This window comes from Miscanthus floridulus, chromosome 7, assembly GCF_019320115.1.
Source record: "Miscanthus floridulus cultivar M001 chromosome 7, ASM1932011v1, whole genome shotgun sequence".
In the NCBI taxonomy this organism is placed as follows: domain Eukaryota; kingdom Viridiplantae; phylum Streptophyta; class Magnoliopsida; order Poales; family Poaceae; genus Miscanthus; species Miscanthus floridulus.
In genome coordinates, this window is record NC_089586.1 from 108,376,530 (window position 1) to 108,392,893 (window position 16,364).

The window sequence follows — 16,364 nt, forward strand, 5'->3', positions numbered from 1 at the left end:
CCACAGCAGCAGCCCCCACCAGTAGAGCCCCAGCCAGCTTAGGACACTCAGGAGGGCCAGCCGGCTGAGGAGACCGAGCCGGCACCCCAGCTACGCCGCTCTGGTCATACCAGTGCTACAGTTCCACCAAGGCCAGCTACACAGCACAGGGGTTTACGCCCACCGCCCAGACCATAGGTGAAAGGTCCTTGTTTGATTTTGGTAATTGAGTGACAACTTAGGTGGACTAATTGTGTTTATGTGAGATACACAGGTGATTAGTCCATAGGTACATGTGTGTGAGCAACATATGCCATGGAGGTAAAAATGGCTTGGAGATGTTGCAAAGCTCACACATGTGATGATGAAGGAGCTTAAATACACATGAGACATGACATTGAGTCATGTGATCAAGGTGGAGAAGATCAAGACAATACTTGGCTTGATGGACCGGTTGCAAGCGTGAAGGGCAAGTCGAAGGCTTTGGAGTGATGGACCGCGTGGCGGTGAAGCTTGAGCAAGACTTGGCGCCGATGGACGATGGCAACAGTGAAGAGCAAGTAGAGTCAAGATCGATGAACCAATATGATCATGTGATGATATGAAGTGGATCATATCATTGTTGATCGTGTTGGTGCATGTGTTGCATCGACATTGGAGGAGATGGAATGGAATGCGCAAGGCAAAGGTATAACCTAGGGCATTTCATTCCACCGGTCATAGGTGTGTAGAGAAGTTTATGATCGGGTTTAGGATAGATGGCCGTACTATCAAGAGGGGCAAACTTATTTGCATATCTGTCATCTAGTGCCACTCGAGTGATCTAACTTTGCATTGTCGCTAGGATCAAGTGGCGTGGCAAGTTGAGCGCTTTCAAGAAAATGGAATGTCTATTTTCTATTGCGCTGGATGCAAATTCTTGTGGTTAGCACACTTGAGCAAGGGTGAAGAGAATGGAGAAGATGCTGGCGTCGATCAACTCTCCGGACGCTGGATCTGAATGCACCGGATGCTGGCAGGCTGCGTCCGGTCGCACTGACATGGAGTGTAGCAGTAGCTGGAGAGTGACCGGACGCTGGCTGCGTCCGATCGCGTTCGACCGGACGCGTCCGGTCATGCTCGAGAGCTTACTGGAAATGACCGAACGCTGAGGGTCCAGCGTCCGGTTAGTTGAAGCTGCTGCGTCCGATCAAGTCAAGTGACCGTTGGAACCAGGACACGTGGTCGTCTGCGAGCGACCGGACGCTGAGGTCCAGCGTCCGGTCAACATGACCAGAGCATCCGGTCGGCCCGACCGTTGCCCAGTGAAGGGGTAACGGCTAGTTTAGCCCTTGGGGCTATAAATAGAAGTGGCCCTCGGCCATGGCTGGTGCAGAGCACCTTGGGGGACTTTGTGTCCATGTTTGAGAGTGCTTGGGAGCCCTCCATCACACATATACTTGATAGTGATCATTCGATTGTGTGAGTGAGCGATTCTAGTGCGATTACATCGTGAGGTTGCATCAAGTGGCACTAGGTGATCGAGTTGCAAGCCGGTGGTGCTTGTTACTCTTGGAGGTTGCCACCTCCTAGATGGCTTGGTGGTGGTCTCCGTCGAAGCGCGCAAGAAGCTTGTGCGACGCTCCGGAGAAGTGCTTGTGAGGGGCATTGTGCTCGCCCCACGGGAGCCACGAAGAGCAACTCTAGTAAAGCGTGTCATTGAGCTACCCTCACTCAAGGGGTAGGTTCTTGTGGCGCCTGACGTGCGGGCTTAGCGGGTGATGCTAATTAGCCGCCGAACCACCAAGTGAGCGGTCGACACAACGGGGACTAGCGTGTTGGCAAACATGTGAACCTCGGGAGAAAAATCATCGTGTCAACCTTGTTCTTCCTGTTGGTTTGCATCCCCATTACACAAGCTTGCCATTACTTTTATATATATTAAGCTTGTGTAGTTGCTCTTGTAATTAGATAGCTTGTGTAGCTTGCTAATTACCTTCTTGCTTGTGTAGCATAGAAGTAGCTCCCTTGCGTGGCTAATTTGGTTTTAGTAATCTTGTTAGTCACATTGCTTAGTTTGTGTAGCTAAGTATTTGCGCTCTCTAATTAGGCATTGGTTGCCTTGTTATTGAGCATTGCTAGTGAGCATCGTTAGCTTTGTGCTTTTGCTTACTAGCATGTGTAGGAGCTCCCTTGTTGCTTAAAGTACTAGTGGCATAGATTTGTGTAACCTTGCTCCTAGAATTGTTTAGGAGAGCTCTAGCTAGCCCGGCACCTTTGTTGCATATTTGTTATCTTTGTAAGGTGCTAGTGAACATATATAGCGGGGTATAGTCTTGGCTAGACCGATAGTTTTAATTCCGCATTTGTATCGGTTAGCCGACGCGATTAAGTTTTAGAAAAGACTATTCACCCCCCCTCTAGTCGCCATCTCGACCCTTCAACAGGGTCCGCCTCTAGTGGTACACCTCGACTTGAGGGCCGCCATAGCTAGACAGGTTCGCCAGCTGAGGTTTGTTGAGTTCGATGTGTGGTTTCCTCCGAGGAGGGATGAGAGAGCAGCAGAGGGGTTCTACACGCCGCTCTAGGAGGATTTCTATAATGCTTATCTCAACAGTGGGGTAGTATTCAGATCTCAGCGAGTATGCAGTTTAGAGTCTATTATGGCAGCAGCTAAAGAGCATATCCGCCCCTACTTGTCATATTTGCTGGGGCTCGCAGATCTAATAGGCCGAACAGGAGTATATGTACCATCTTGGGTTCGGCAGTTTTATGCTTCACTCTATGTTGATCCGCATCACAACTTCATTCACTTTGCATTTAATGGCAGAGATTATAGGGTGATGAGTTTCAGGGCCCAGGAGATACTGAGGCTACAGGATTAGCCTATCAAATTGTATGAGGTATGTTATGGATAGCAAGAGCCTCCTAGGCGTCCTCATGGAGGGTTGGTGCCCCCTACAGGTCTGGTGCGATATTGCTTCAAGGAGCCCTTTGGTGAGGGGTCGAGCAGGAACCCCAGTGACCTGACTCCTACAGCTCGTGTGCTAGAGGCCATCATCAGGAGGACACTACTTCCCAGGTTGGGATACAGAGAGGGTCTGACTCGCCTATAGCTCTGGCTCCTTAATGCCCTGATGCAGCAGACCGTGTTCAACATTTGGGACCTCCTTCTATCAGAGATGGAGGATACTATTGCTGAGGGCTTCAAGGGTCGTAGACAGCTTCCTTATGCACATTGGGTTACTTTCTTGATGCTCAAGTGTGTGCAGGTCAGGACCCCTGAGATGGTTGCAGAGTACAAGGCTACCACCACAGAGTTTCCCACATATAACATGGCACAGAGGATCAGGCACAGCACTCCACAGGCACCCGCTCAGCCTAGTCGTCGTCCAGATGTTCTAGAGTCAGCAACTCAGCAGGACGAGATCATTAGAGACATAGCCGCTACAGAGGAGGAGCAGCTTGAGGCACAATAGGGGATGACCGAGTCCAGTGATAGTTTGGATGATGACTATCTACCGATTCCTTAGATGCCTCCATACAGGCATGATGCAGAGGCTGGTAGTTCCAGCTCAGCTCCACCAGCACCACAGATGGACCCCACATTGATTGCCATTCTTGAGCGGATGCAGCAGGATCAGGCACGATAGGCATAGGAGACTGCTGCCAACTTCACATAGTTTTAGGCTCGTTAGAACGAGTTCTAGCGACAGCAGCAGCTCCTCCAGCAGCAGCAGCAGATGCATCAGCAGCAGTTACTCATACAGCAGCAGCTTATGGGATTTATGTAGCATATAGTGACAGCACTTGGGGCCCCACTGCCATAGCCTTCACCCCAGCTTGCTCAGCCTACCACCACTTCGACGACTCCAGCTATACAGCCTAGTGGGTCTCAGAGTCAGGGACAGCCTCCAGCTCAGTTTGCTTCACCTACAGTTTAGATGTCCTAGTGGTTGTCCTCACCGGTGGTTGCCCCGCAGTTCACTCCCTATCACACGGGCTTCTCACCGGAGCAGTCACCCTCGCTTTTTGTGCCTGACACGTCAGTCTCCAGGAGTCTTGGAGCATCCTTCAGCGAGTTGACTGGCATGCCTACACCGCCTCATATACATACTACCGGTCCTTCTACAGCAGCCCTAGTCGCAGTGACTACTCAAAGGCTCCCCTCATCTATCGCCTCTTCAGATCCTACGACAGACATACTAGCAGCTTCACAGGCAGCACCTGCCCTAGCTCAGACCCAGACCGCTTTAGCGACACTTCCTGCTATAGAGGGTCAGTCTGTATAGAGCTCAGGGTCAGATGATGATGGCGCCTAGTTCCAGCTTGCTCCTCGTACCTCAGCGCCCGGCTCATCCGCTACAGCCCCGCCGACCGACCCTAAGATTTTGGTGTTTGACGCCAAAGGGGGAGAGGGTTCGAGTATGTAGACTCAGGGGGAGCGACATTTAGGGGGAGCTAGTTATCTAGTATTAGCTTATTATATACATTTGGAGTTTTATTTGTGTGATACACTATTACTTATGCATTCATGTGTTTACTTTCATGCATATTATTATATCTATGTGATAGTGTTATCTATGTGATTGTGATATATGACATGTGTGCTCTCTACTTTACATTATGTATATGTCATATCACTTGTGTTATGCTCATTTGCCTTTGCTTCCGCGTTTATACTCCGATGCAAATGAGCTTTGTTACTCGTACTCATGCTTAATTCATATCCTTTGAGTACATTGTGTTGGCTTGGGTCATATAAGCTTGACCAACACTTTTGTTCTTATCGACTAAAGCTTATATGAACCAAGCCCGTCAAAAACCTCACTCTTTCACATACTCGAGGTAGTATTGTCATCAATCACCAAAAAGAGGGAGATTGAAAGCATCTAGGCCCCTAGTTGGGTTTCGGTGATTAATGACAATACAAGATTACTATGACTAACATGTGTTTTGCAGATGCAATTAAGTTAGATCATGGTAATAGAGATCGATTAGGCAATCAAGGTTGTCATGCCCCTACGATGGAAATCGTTTCGGTTTTCAAAGGATGGACGACAAGGTTAAGGATGACTAGTTCTAAGTGTCGATTGGAGTTGGAGTGACACTTAGAGTAGTTTAGGACCTTGTTTTTCCTTTGGTCATACTATTAAGGGGGGTATGGACGGGTAGCTTGACCTAGTTGAGTCTAGTGAGTTAGGTGTGGTGCACACTTATTAAAACTAGCTCTAGGTAGCTCCTACGAATGCCTAAGATCCATTGGAGCAAACTTCATTCATATATGATCGAGAGTTGAAAGTGAATGGAGGGTCAAATGCTAACCGGACGCTGGCCCCGGTGTGACCGGACGCTGGCCACAGGGTCCGGTCAGTTCATTTGATCAGCAGTTTGCGTTCAGTGCGATCGGATGCTGGAGAGGTCAAGTGACCGGACGCTGAAAGGTAGTGTCCGGTCGACTCCTGTAAGGTTCTAGATAAGGGAATCTATGATCGGACGCGTCCGGTCAGTACTGATCGGACGCGTCCGGTCAGTACTGACCGGACCCTGAGGGTTTAGTGTCCGGTCGAGTCCAGTAAGGGTTTAATGTGACCGGACGCATCCGGTCAGTGGTGACCGGACCCTGCTAGTGTCCGGTCAACACATTTTCACTGGTTCACAGGTTGAACTGACCGGAGCGTCCGATCAGTACGACCGGAGTGTCCGGTCACCCCGTAGAAGCTCATAACGGTTCGTTTTTTAGGCTGCCTTATAAATAGAAGCTCCACTCATGTGTGGAGTCACTTTTGCTCATTCCAACAGCTGAGAAACATGCTTGTGAGTGCCAAGAAGAGCAAGGTCCTAGTGAGGTGATTGAGATTTGATAATCTAAGAGAGTAGCCTCATTAGTGAATCAAGAGTAGTCAAGTGTACATCCATCTTCTCATTAGGCTTCGCGTGGTCAAGTGAGAGTTCGTGCTTGTTACTCTTGGTGATCGCCATCACCTAGACGGCTTGGTGGTGATTGGGAGCTTGGTGATCACCCGGCGGAGCTTGTGGGTGACCCAACTCAAGTTGTGAGCGGCTTTGGGTGATTCGCCGCGACAGAGTGTCAAAGAATCAACCCGTAGAGAGCACTTGATCCTTACGCGGATCAAGGGGGAGCTACACCCTTGTGCGGGTGCTCCAATGAGAACTAGTGGGGAGTGGCGACTCTCCGATACCTCGGCAAAACATCGCCATGTTCCTCTCTCTCTTTACTTTGAGCATTTACTTTTAGTATTTACTTTGAGCAATTCAATACTTGTCTTTACATTCATAGAATTGCCATGCTAGAGTAAGTTTGGAACATAGGTTGCAAGTCCTTTGTGCGTTAGTTTGATAGAAACACTTTTCTAGGCACAAGGGGTTAATTGGGCTATCCGTAGGATTTGACTATTGCAAGAAAATTTAGAATTAGCCCAATTCACCCCCCCCTTCTTGGGCATCTTGATCCTTTCAATTACCTCGGGTGCATAGACATGATCCTTACTCCACTTGGTGTTGCATTTGTAATAGAGACCAAGTGCTCGCCTGTATGCTTTGACTGCTGCCAGGGTTTGGTGGGTTGGTTGAGTAGCTGTCCCAGCCAGAGCAGCGGCGGCCAGAGCCACCATCTTGTCAGCATGCGGTGGAGGTGGAGGCAGCGATAGCAATGCAGCTGCAGCCACTAGCAGTTGAGGATGAAATGCAGCAGGCCAATCACCTCCACGCTGGGCCCGTGGATTAGGAGCATTGCCTACTTCTTCCTGCAGTAAAGCCAGACGAACAACAACATCAAAGTTTTGTGGACGCTGAACAAGTACTACTGCTTTAATGTCATGACGAAGTCGATCAACGAAACAGGTAGTGAAGAAGAGTGGGTCGGCATTAGGGGAGTAGGATTTGAGCTGATCGACCAACTTAGAAAATGAAGTGACATAAGTTGAGACTGTGGTTTGTTGACGGATATTGAACATTTGGCGGAGGAGAGACTCATGCTGATCACGATCAAAATAATCATGTAGCAGGTGACAGAAGGAATCCTAAGTTGTCGAAGGTAGCTGGGTGGACACAGATTGGTACCAAATAGCAGCCGAACCCTCCATGTAGTGTTTGACTAACCCAATCCAACGGGAAGGGTCAATAGCATACATGGCAAAATACTTCTCACATCAGGAACGCCAGTGTTTAGGGTTCACGCCATCGAATGTTGGGAATGGAAGCTTAGGTAGACGACTGGCTAGATGATTAGGACGGTTCGGATCAGTGTAGGGAGGGTGAACTGGTGGGGGATGATAATTCGGGTTGTGGATAGGGCGGGGATGATAATTTGGCGATGGCAGTGGTGGTGGGTGAAACAAATTCTAGAGACGATGGTGAATGGGCTCAGGCGTCGGGTGTGGAGGAATGACGATCGACGGTGTACAGAATTCAGATGCATGTACCCAAGAATGATTGTTAGGGGACGTACCATTGGTCGGGATATGGGTCCAAGTCATGACGACTCTGGACCCAACATCCCATGTAGTCATGTCAATGTGGTGCCCACTGGGCAATGTGGCATGTGGACCGGCAGCCGAAGCCGACACAGTCGCCACCGACGATGAAGGAAGCACGACCGAGCGGTGTCACGATTCGTTGAACACCTGGCGGTCGAGGTTCCTCACTAGATTTTGGGTGTCCTTCTGGATGTTGTCCAGGACGCCCTCCATGCCAGGACGCCACTCTGCGATCTCAGTTGAGGCCTTCTCAAGCGCCACCACCCGCGGGACGCACTCCACCTTAACGCTGGTGGTGTGGCTGGACTCCAAGTCGGTGAGGCACTGGGTATAGTCTGCTTGGGTCGCTTCAAGGTTGGTGAGGCGCTGCTCGATGGACGGGGTCGCTGGATCTAGCAGGCGAGACTCGATACCCGCCAGACGCTGCTCGAGCCCGGTGGCCTGGGTGGAGAGGGAGGTCTCTAGCGTGACGAAGCGCGAGTCGACGGTACCGGTGCGGTCGGCGAAGACGCAGCCGCGGTCATCGAGACGGCGATCGAACTCGTTGAAGCGGGAGTTGAGCGCGTCGAGGATTTGCTTTAGCGAAGGTTCCATGGCGCTGCGAGCACAATTGAGCCGGGTGTAGTGGTGGTGCATAGTTGGGGGCGGCGGAGGAGGGGGTGGAGGTGTCGGGATGGCCAGGATTTGGGAACAAGACGTCCGATACCAGTTGTTAGCACCTAGACGGTGCCGGGAAGAAAGGAAGAACAGAAAAGAATAGAACAATAGTAATTGTGTTCGGATGAATGATTAAAACTCAATTTAGGGTTTTACACTTTCTGTTCATGCCTCTCTCTCCTCTTGCTACTTATACTCTATCTCCTAGTTGATCCAGGTTGGGCCAAGAACTCATGAGCTGGGCCTCTAACTCTCTTGGGCCGAGGCGGTGGTGGGCCGGTAGGCAAGCTTGATGTAGTAGCTTCTTCTTCAGTGTCTGGCCAGCACTGCTTACACGGTGCCTGAAAGAGTGAAAATTGGAGCCACGCTCCTGCCACTGTTGATGAGTATAGGCCCGATCTTCCGAGAGGTAGCCGGTAAGTTCGATTTGTGGAGATCTCGACGTTGGCGATCCGGCTTCAAATCAGACACGATTCGAACCCTGCAACCGTTACACCACTACTCCGTTGGTTATCAACCAAGCACAACTTGATTGACCTCGCCAAGAAGGCTTTTTCTGCAAGCGAATCGAAGAGCACAAGCAAGAAGGTAAAACACGCAATCTAAAATTACAAATATGAATGACGCGAATATCAATAGAGGGTTCAAGAACTCGGTTCCAAAGGACTAATCGACACAGTGGAGGAGATCAAGAACGGGGGCCCTGGATCACTGTAAAAGGATTTGTCACCACAGTTACAATGAACGATTCAGTTTCTCGATGGAAAACTAAACTCTAAACAAAACCCAATTGTGTAGCAGCGGCGGCGGCTGTGTTTATAGTCTAAGACTCGACCTAGGGTTGGGGACGGCCAGGGATTGGGCGCCCACAACTTGGGCTTAAGGCCCGACACGATACATGGCCAAGTTGGCCCAAATAGGTGACACAGCACCTTGCCATGGTCACACAGAATGATCCACGGACCTTCTAGAGCTGGGACCAGATCCAAAACAACGGCATCGTCGTCCCCTTTCCAACGCATCCAAGAACGGCCCGTTTCGATGTCGTATGAGGAAGTTATGACCGAAACAGTGACGACGTGTCTACTGAATCCGAGGACGACGTGGCAGCTGAGTTGGAAACAAATTGCAACTTGGGGAAGACCATGGCGTCGATGTGTCCAGCGTGGCGATGTCCTCATCATCCTCCCCTTCTCGAATTGGAGTCGTCCTCGACTCCATCTTGGTGATGTCCTCATCATCCCCTCCTTGTAGAATTGGAGTCGTCCTCGACTCCATCCCATCATCAGCGAACTCCTGCAAAAGGTTAGTGACAGCAGGCAATGCACCAGACATAAAAGGTTGACAAAACATAGTATAACATGGTGCATCAGGATTATCACATAACTCAGCAGTAGCAGGAGTTGTAGCAAGAAAAGCACCTCCTTTTAACTTAATCCCATTATTTTTAGCAATGCCTGTTGGAGGTTTATTTTTGATCTCATTAGCATGTTTAATAATATCCGTAGGAGACAAAGGCAGCAATGTAATTTTCTTGTCCTTATGTATGATAGTGTATGTATTAGTTCTACCATGGTGTAAAGCATCATTATCAAATTCCCATGGGCGACCTAACAAAATGGAACAAGCTTGCATAGGGACAACATCAAAATCAGTAGTATCATGATAAGAGCCTATGAAAAAGCAAATGCGTGCTGATTTAGTTACCTTAGTCTTACCACTATTATTGAACCATTGAAGTTTATATGGATACGAATGTTGTCGTGTGGTCAAGCCAAGCTTGTCAACCAAATCTGAACTCAACAAGTTGTTGCAACTCCCGCTATCAATGATAGTGAGAACACGACAACCCTGCACAATGAGATACATGTGGAACAAATTGTGGCGTTGGATCTTCATCTCTTCTTCATGACCCACACGTGTACTCAACACACGCTGCACAAGAAGGCTAGGGTAGTCCGCGACAGCAGCCACAGAGTCAATGGTGATGGCCTCCTTGTCATGATCACCCTCGGTGGGATCTGCATCAATGTTAGCAGCAAGGGCTAAATCATCTTCAACATCACTAGCACTTACATATCCATCCTCGGTAGCAATGAAAGCGCGACGACTGGGGCATTCCTTCATGACATGTCCCATGCCTTTGCATCGGTGGCAAATGATTTTAGAGCTGGACGAAGAGGAGCTAGTAGAAGCACCTGGAGTGCCACCTTTCTTCAGCTGTGGAAACTGCACATTAGACAATTTACTTACCCTAGAAGAAAATGGAGGTGTAGATGGCTGTGGTGCAACAGGAAGCTTGGGCGTCTCTGGCTCGGAACGCTGCTGAAAATTCCTCCCATTGTTAGACCTGAAAGGCTGGTGTTGTTTGCGTCCCTGTACTTCTCGTTCGGCCTTAATAGCAAGATGATACAATTGGGAAAAATTGTGCCATTCTTTGTAATCAAGTATGTTCTGTATATCATGGTTTAAACCACCAAAAAATCTAGCACTAGCATCATCATCATCTTCATTTATACCACAACGTGCTAAACCAATAAGCAATTCTTGATAGTATGCTTCTACTCCTTTATCACCTTATTTTAAAGTTTGTAGTTTCAAACGTAAATCACGTTGGTAATAAGGAGGAACAAAACGAGATTTCATACATTGCTTTAAAACATTCCAAGTTTGAGGCACAGCAGCAGCATTATTGGCATTGCAAAGATCACTCCACCAGAACAAAGCAAAATTAGTAAACTCACTAGTAGCAAGTCTAACTCTATGCTCAGCAGGAACATTATGAGAATCAAATTTTTGTTGAACAGCAAGCTCCCAATCTAAATATGCCTCTGGATCAACATTACCAGCAAAAGGAGGTAGACTAAATTTAATTTTAGCAAAAGGATCATTATTACCATGATTATTACCTGCCATACCACGACGATTGAAGTTGAGGCGACGACGGGCACCACCGTCAGCATACGCATCTTCATCACCAAAAGCATCCGCATCTTCATCATCAGCACGATAAGGTGGAGGGCGTTGCTCAAGCTGTTCAATGCGGGTGACCAGATTGTTCACATTGCACGTCAGCTCGGTCATAAGATTACGTTGTTCAGTCATGAACGTTGCAAGCTTGCCCTTGGACACGCACTCATTGAAGTCCGTCGGAGTTCCTGCCATGGTTAGAAGATAGAAAAAGACAACACCAAAGTATTATCCCTATCAACTAAAAGGAAACAAATGGTGGTGATGGTGGTGAAAGTGGAATGCAAAATCACAATCGGCTTACCACCATCTTGCCTGTATTCTTACCAACGCCAAACAGGAGCAAAACCAAAGTGGCGAAGCAATCTGTTGTTGAGCGTGGGTAACAGTTGCAAGATGAACCTGTGCTGACAGAAGAATATATGGAGCTATGGGTAGGCACACAATATGACAGCAAGGATTAGCAATTAACGAGTGCAGAGTAGCGATTGTTCAATCTGGATCCAAAGTACAAATCACAGGTGCTGGCTAAGACGTGTCGAGACGTAGCGCAACAAGGTGAAAATAAAGGACGATCGAAAGAACTCACAGAACAAGCAAATAGCCCAGATATCTCCTTTTTCCTGAATTTTTCCCGGATTTTTCCAAAAGGCACTAGTAGGAAACAAACTTTTTTTTTACTATTTTTTTTATACTTTTCTCTGAACAAGGATCACAAAAGATGCAACCACAAAAATTGGCACCTACAACTGAGGTGGGACTACAGAAATTCAGCACGTTCTCTGAAAAGCGTGCAAAAACTTTGATAATTTTTTTTCTATATTTTCCCGAATTTTTTTGGCAATTCTGATAAAACCAAACAGGGCGAAGCCGAGTTTGGGTCGGGTCCAAATGGTGTCAAGAAGCTGCACAAAAAATTTCAGATTTTTCTGATAAACGAGCGAAAAGTTATGCCTGTTTTACCGAAGGTATCTCAAGGTATGTTTTTCTGGAGGCACAACACGGCGGCGGCAGTTAGGACAAAGCGTCCCTAAACTCTAACACCGATCACAGCAGTAGGTATTCGCCTGATGATGTAAGGAGGGCTGCGATGCAGGCAAAATAAGAGCGGCTGGCAACCTATCTAGGGTTTGCGCGGCGGCGAGAAGTTACACAAGGCGGCTAGCGGGGCAAGTCGAGTAATGTGGTGGCTTCGACTTGTTGTTTGGGAACGGTGGATGGGATAGCGGCGGAAAACAAAATCACAGCAACGGGCGATTGAACTACGACCACGAACACAATCCTAAACCAGCAACAAGACTCGACCACGGACACAAACTCAACAACACGAATCTGAAACGAAATTGCAAAGGCACAAAGGGCGATAGGACAGCGGAAATTGAAATATGTTTGGGCTTTTTGTGGACTCTAGGTAATGAACAAATATGAATCTAAGGCAAACGAGATTATACCTCGCGGTAAACCTGAAATATCTGATACCAATTGATGAGTACAGGCCCGATCTTCCGAGAGGTAGCCGGTAAGTTCGATTTGTGGAGATCTCGACGTTGGCGATCCGGCTTTAAATCAGACATGATTCGAACCCTGCAACCGTTACACCACTGCTCCGTTGGTTATCAACCAAGCACAACTTGATTGACCTCGCCAAGAAGGCTTTTCCTGCAAGCGAATCGAAGAGCACAAGCAAGAAGGTAAAACACGCAATCTGAAATTGCAAATATGAATGACGCGAATATCAATAGAGGGTTCAAGAACTCGGTTCCAAAGGACTAATCGACACAGTGGAGGAGATCAAGAATGGGGCCCTGGATCACTGTAAAAGGATTTGTCATCACAGTTATAATGAACGATTCAGTTTCTCGATGGAAAACTAAACTCTAAACAAAACCCAATTGTGTAGCAGCGGCGGCGGCTCTGTTTATAGTCTAAGACTCGACCTAGGGTTGGGGACGGCCAGGGGTTGGGCGCCCACAACTTGGGCTTAAGGCCCGACACGATACATGGCCAAGTTGGCCCAAATAGGTGACGCAGCACCTTGCCGTGGTCACACAGAATGATCCACGGACCTTCTGGAGCTGGGACCAGATCCAAAACGACGGCATCGTCGTCCCCTTTCCAACGCATCCAAGAACGGCCCGTTTCGATGTCGTATGAGGAAGTTATGACCGAAACAGTGACGACGTGTCTGCTGAATCCGAGGACGACGTGACAGCTGAGTTGGAAACGAATTGCAACTTGGGGAAGACCATGACGTCGATGTGTCCAGCGTGGCGATGTCCTCATCAACTATGGCTAGTGATGCTAGTACTAGTAGTCAGGGATACCCGAAATTCCTGGAGCGGTGCAAGTACTTGCACCGATGCTTGGTGATGCCTAAATAATAAAAGAAATGTTTTCTTGTGCTGATGCTTTCGTGCCGGTTGTTGTCCCTCCATTCAAAATATATGTCATTTTTGCTTTCTGACAAGTAACTTTAGCAAAATATATATTAAAAATATTAATATTTATGATACATAATTGATATCGTTGAAAAGATCTTTAAATCTAGTTTTTTTAATAAATTTATTTAGAGATACAAATATTACACGTATTTTTTTTAGATCAAGTCAAACTTGTAACACGAAAACCGAAAACAACAAATAAATTGGGACAGAGCGAGTAGGTCCCAGCAAGTTAGATGGCTCCGGTGCCTGTATTTTGACCACTGCGGCTGTTCAGGCTTCGATGCCTATTTTTATTGTGGGCCCGCCTTTTTCCTTGGCATCCCTCTCCCACTGTGGAGGGCCTAAAGCAAGGTGTGGTGTGGAATAAGAACGCGTGTGTTCGTGGCGGACTCTGGATGATGACACGGACGGAGGCGCTAAAGATGCGGCTTTGCTACTCTTGGTGGCGGTGCGGCCGTGCAGGGGTGCTGGCTGTATACCAAAGAAAAACATGTGCTACTTCCTTGGGTCATTTCCTTTCCCGTTCTGTTGTCATTTTGATGGTTGCCATTCTGAGGATACCGATAACAGCACTGTTTGCTCACCACCTAGCGGCTAGCGCTAGCAGTAGCACAGCATCTCAACGTTGTGAATTGTGATTTGTGATGCTCCAGCGGCTTAAATTAGGTCCCATTCGTTTGAGGGCGCGTTTAGATGCAAAAAATTTTAGGTTTTGGCTACTGTAGTACTTTTGTTTGTATTTGGCAATTAGTGTCTAATTATAGACTAATTAGGTTCGAAAGTTTAGTCTCGCGATTTCTCACCCAACTGTGCAATTAGTTTTTTTTCGTCTATATTTACTACTCCATGCATGTGCCGTAAAATTCGATGTGATGGGTAGTGCGTAAAATTTTTTGGAATTAAACAGGCCCTGAATTTATCAGCATAGCTTTACAATCTTTGAACAGTAGCGAAACGAAGAGGCGTATCGCGCGTCCTCGCCACGTTACTCTGCAACTGCAGCCTGCAACTGCGAGCGTTTTCCAGTGCAAGGGCACCTTCGGCGAGCCGAATGCACATGCGGCCTCGGGAGTCGCGAGTCGCCTCTCCCTCCAATCCCAATGCCACCTGCCGCGCTTGTTTTTACATTCACCAGGTTGGAGATAAATAAAAAAAGTCATGTCATGTCAAGTGAGTGCATGTTTAGTTTCAAAAACTTTCCAAAAAAGTGTTTATTTTTACATATATTTTTACAAATCGAATCAAATTTATGACACGAAAATAAAAACGACAAATAATTTTGGACAAAGTGAGTACAAGTAGAAGTCCCTTGGACAGAACTTTCACCACTAAATATTTTTTTTGACGTTTGTTACTTTACCTGTCCGTTTCCTGTGTCATGGTCCCTAAATATTTATCGTCATGATTTACGTGTTGATAATTTTAACTTAATTTATAGAAAATACGTGTAACATTTCTATCTCTAAATAAATTTATTAAAAAACTATATTCAAATATCTATCTAATAATACTAATTATATATCATAAATATTAATAAACTTTTAATATATATTTAGTTAAAATTGTTTGTCGAGAAACGAAAACAACAGATATTTAGGTACGGAAGGAGTACGTACTGCTAATACGGTTTGGAATCAGCTTCGGTAACGTGATGACAAGACGTTGGCTCTTCTTAACTGACATAAGCATGTGTCATGAATTTCGATCACGAACAGCACAATAAACCATTAAAGACTCTAATCTCTTATTCACCACGGTCGTACATTCGGGTCACACAGGACAATAAATCAAATAGGACTTTATTGTATCTCTAATTCATCACGTACTAATACTTCTAGTAAACTTGGCTATGAATCTTCGCTCTCCTCATTTGGGTTTGTTTGGTTTATAAGTCATACTTTTTCAGCCAACAAACAATATTTTTCTCTCACACCAAATCAGCCAATAATACTTTCGGTTATGGTTTATCAGCCAAACAAGCCCAAACGAACATGCGCTTATCTTCATGATAGTGGAGGGACATACGGCAAAGTGAATTGAAATTTTCAAAACACATGCAGGCGAGGAATATTCTTTTCCATGTATCTTCTTCGTTTAAATTTGTATCTAGTCCGTATGTTGTATAGGTGGAGCTATTGTAGATGTTTAAGGCCTGTTCGGCTGGTATTAAAGTCGGTTGACAAGCCAATTAAAACTGATTTGTTGTGAGAGAAAAATACTATAAATTCTGGCTGATAAGCCGACTGATAAGCGAACGGGCTCTATAAGATCCCCAGTGCACGGGCACTGCCGGATCAAATGCCCGACTGCCGACGACGCGTGAAGCCACGTTGACGAGCGGCGTCCCCGGTCGATCCCTAGTGTTCGGCCTACGGCCAACAGGCTTGCGCGTAATTGATCGGAAGCGAGTGCTGTTGCGCCCAATGCGACGGAGGATCACCGGCTATGCGCCTCTCCCGTGGGACTTGTGACTCTACCCACCTGTTAGGATCCCGACACCTTCCAGAAGATTCCCACCGTCGTCACAGTTGGAGGGTCAGTCGGGATGGTGGGCAGTGGCTCACTGCTGCTGAGCCAACTTTGGTCGATTCGAGGTGTATATGTCCACCGAGGCAACCGGCCCAAAGCACAGCATTTTGGCCTGGCACCACGGTCCAAAGCATAGGGCCATGCCCAAAAAATACCACAGGCTCGTTAAAAGCCTGATACCTTAATTAAATATATATAGAATCTTATCATTGGTGACCCTGACCTTAACTCCCTACCCATCCCAGAACACAGCCACCACCTTCCGTTCTGACTCCGCACATGCGCCCTTCTCACCCCTCCCCCCGGT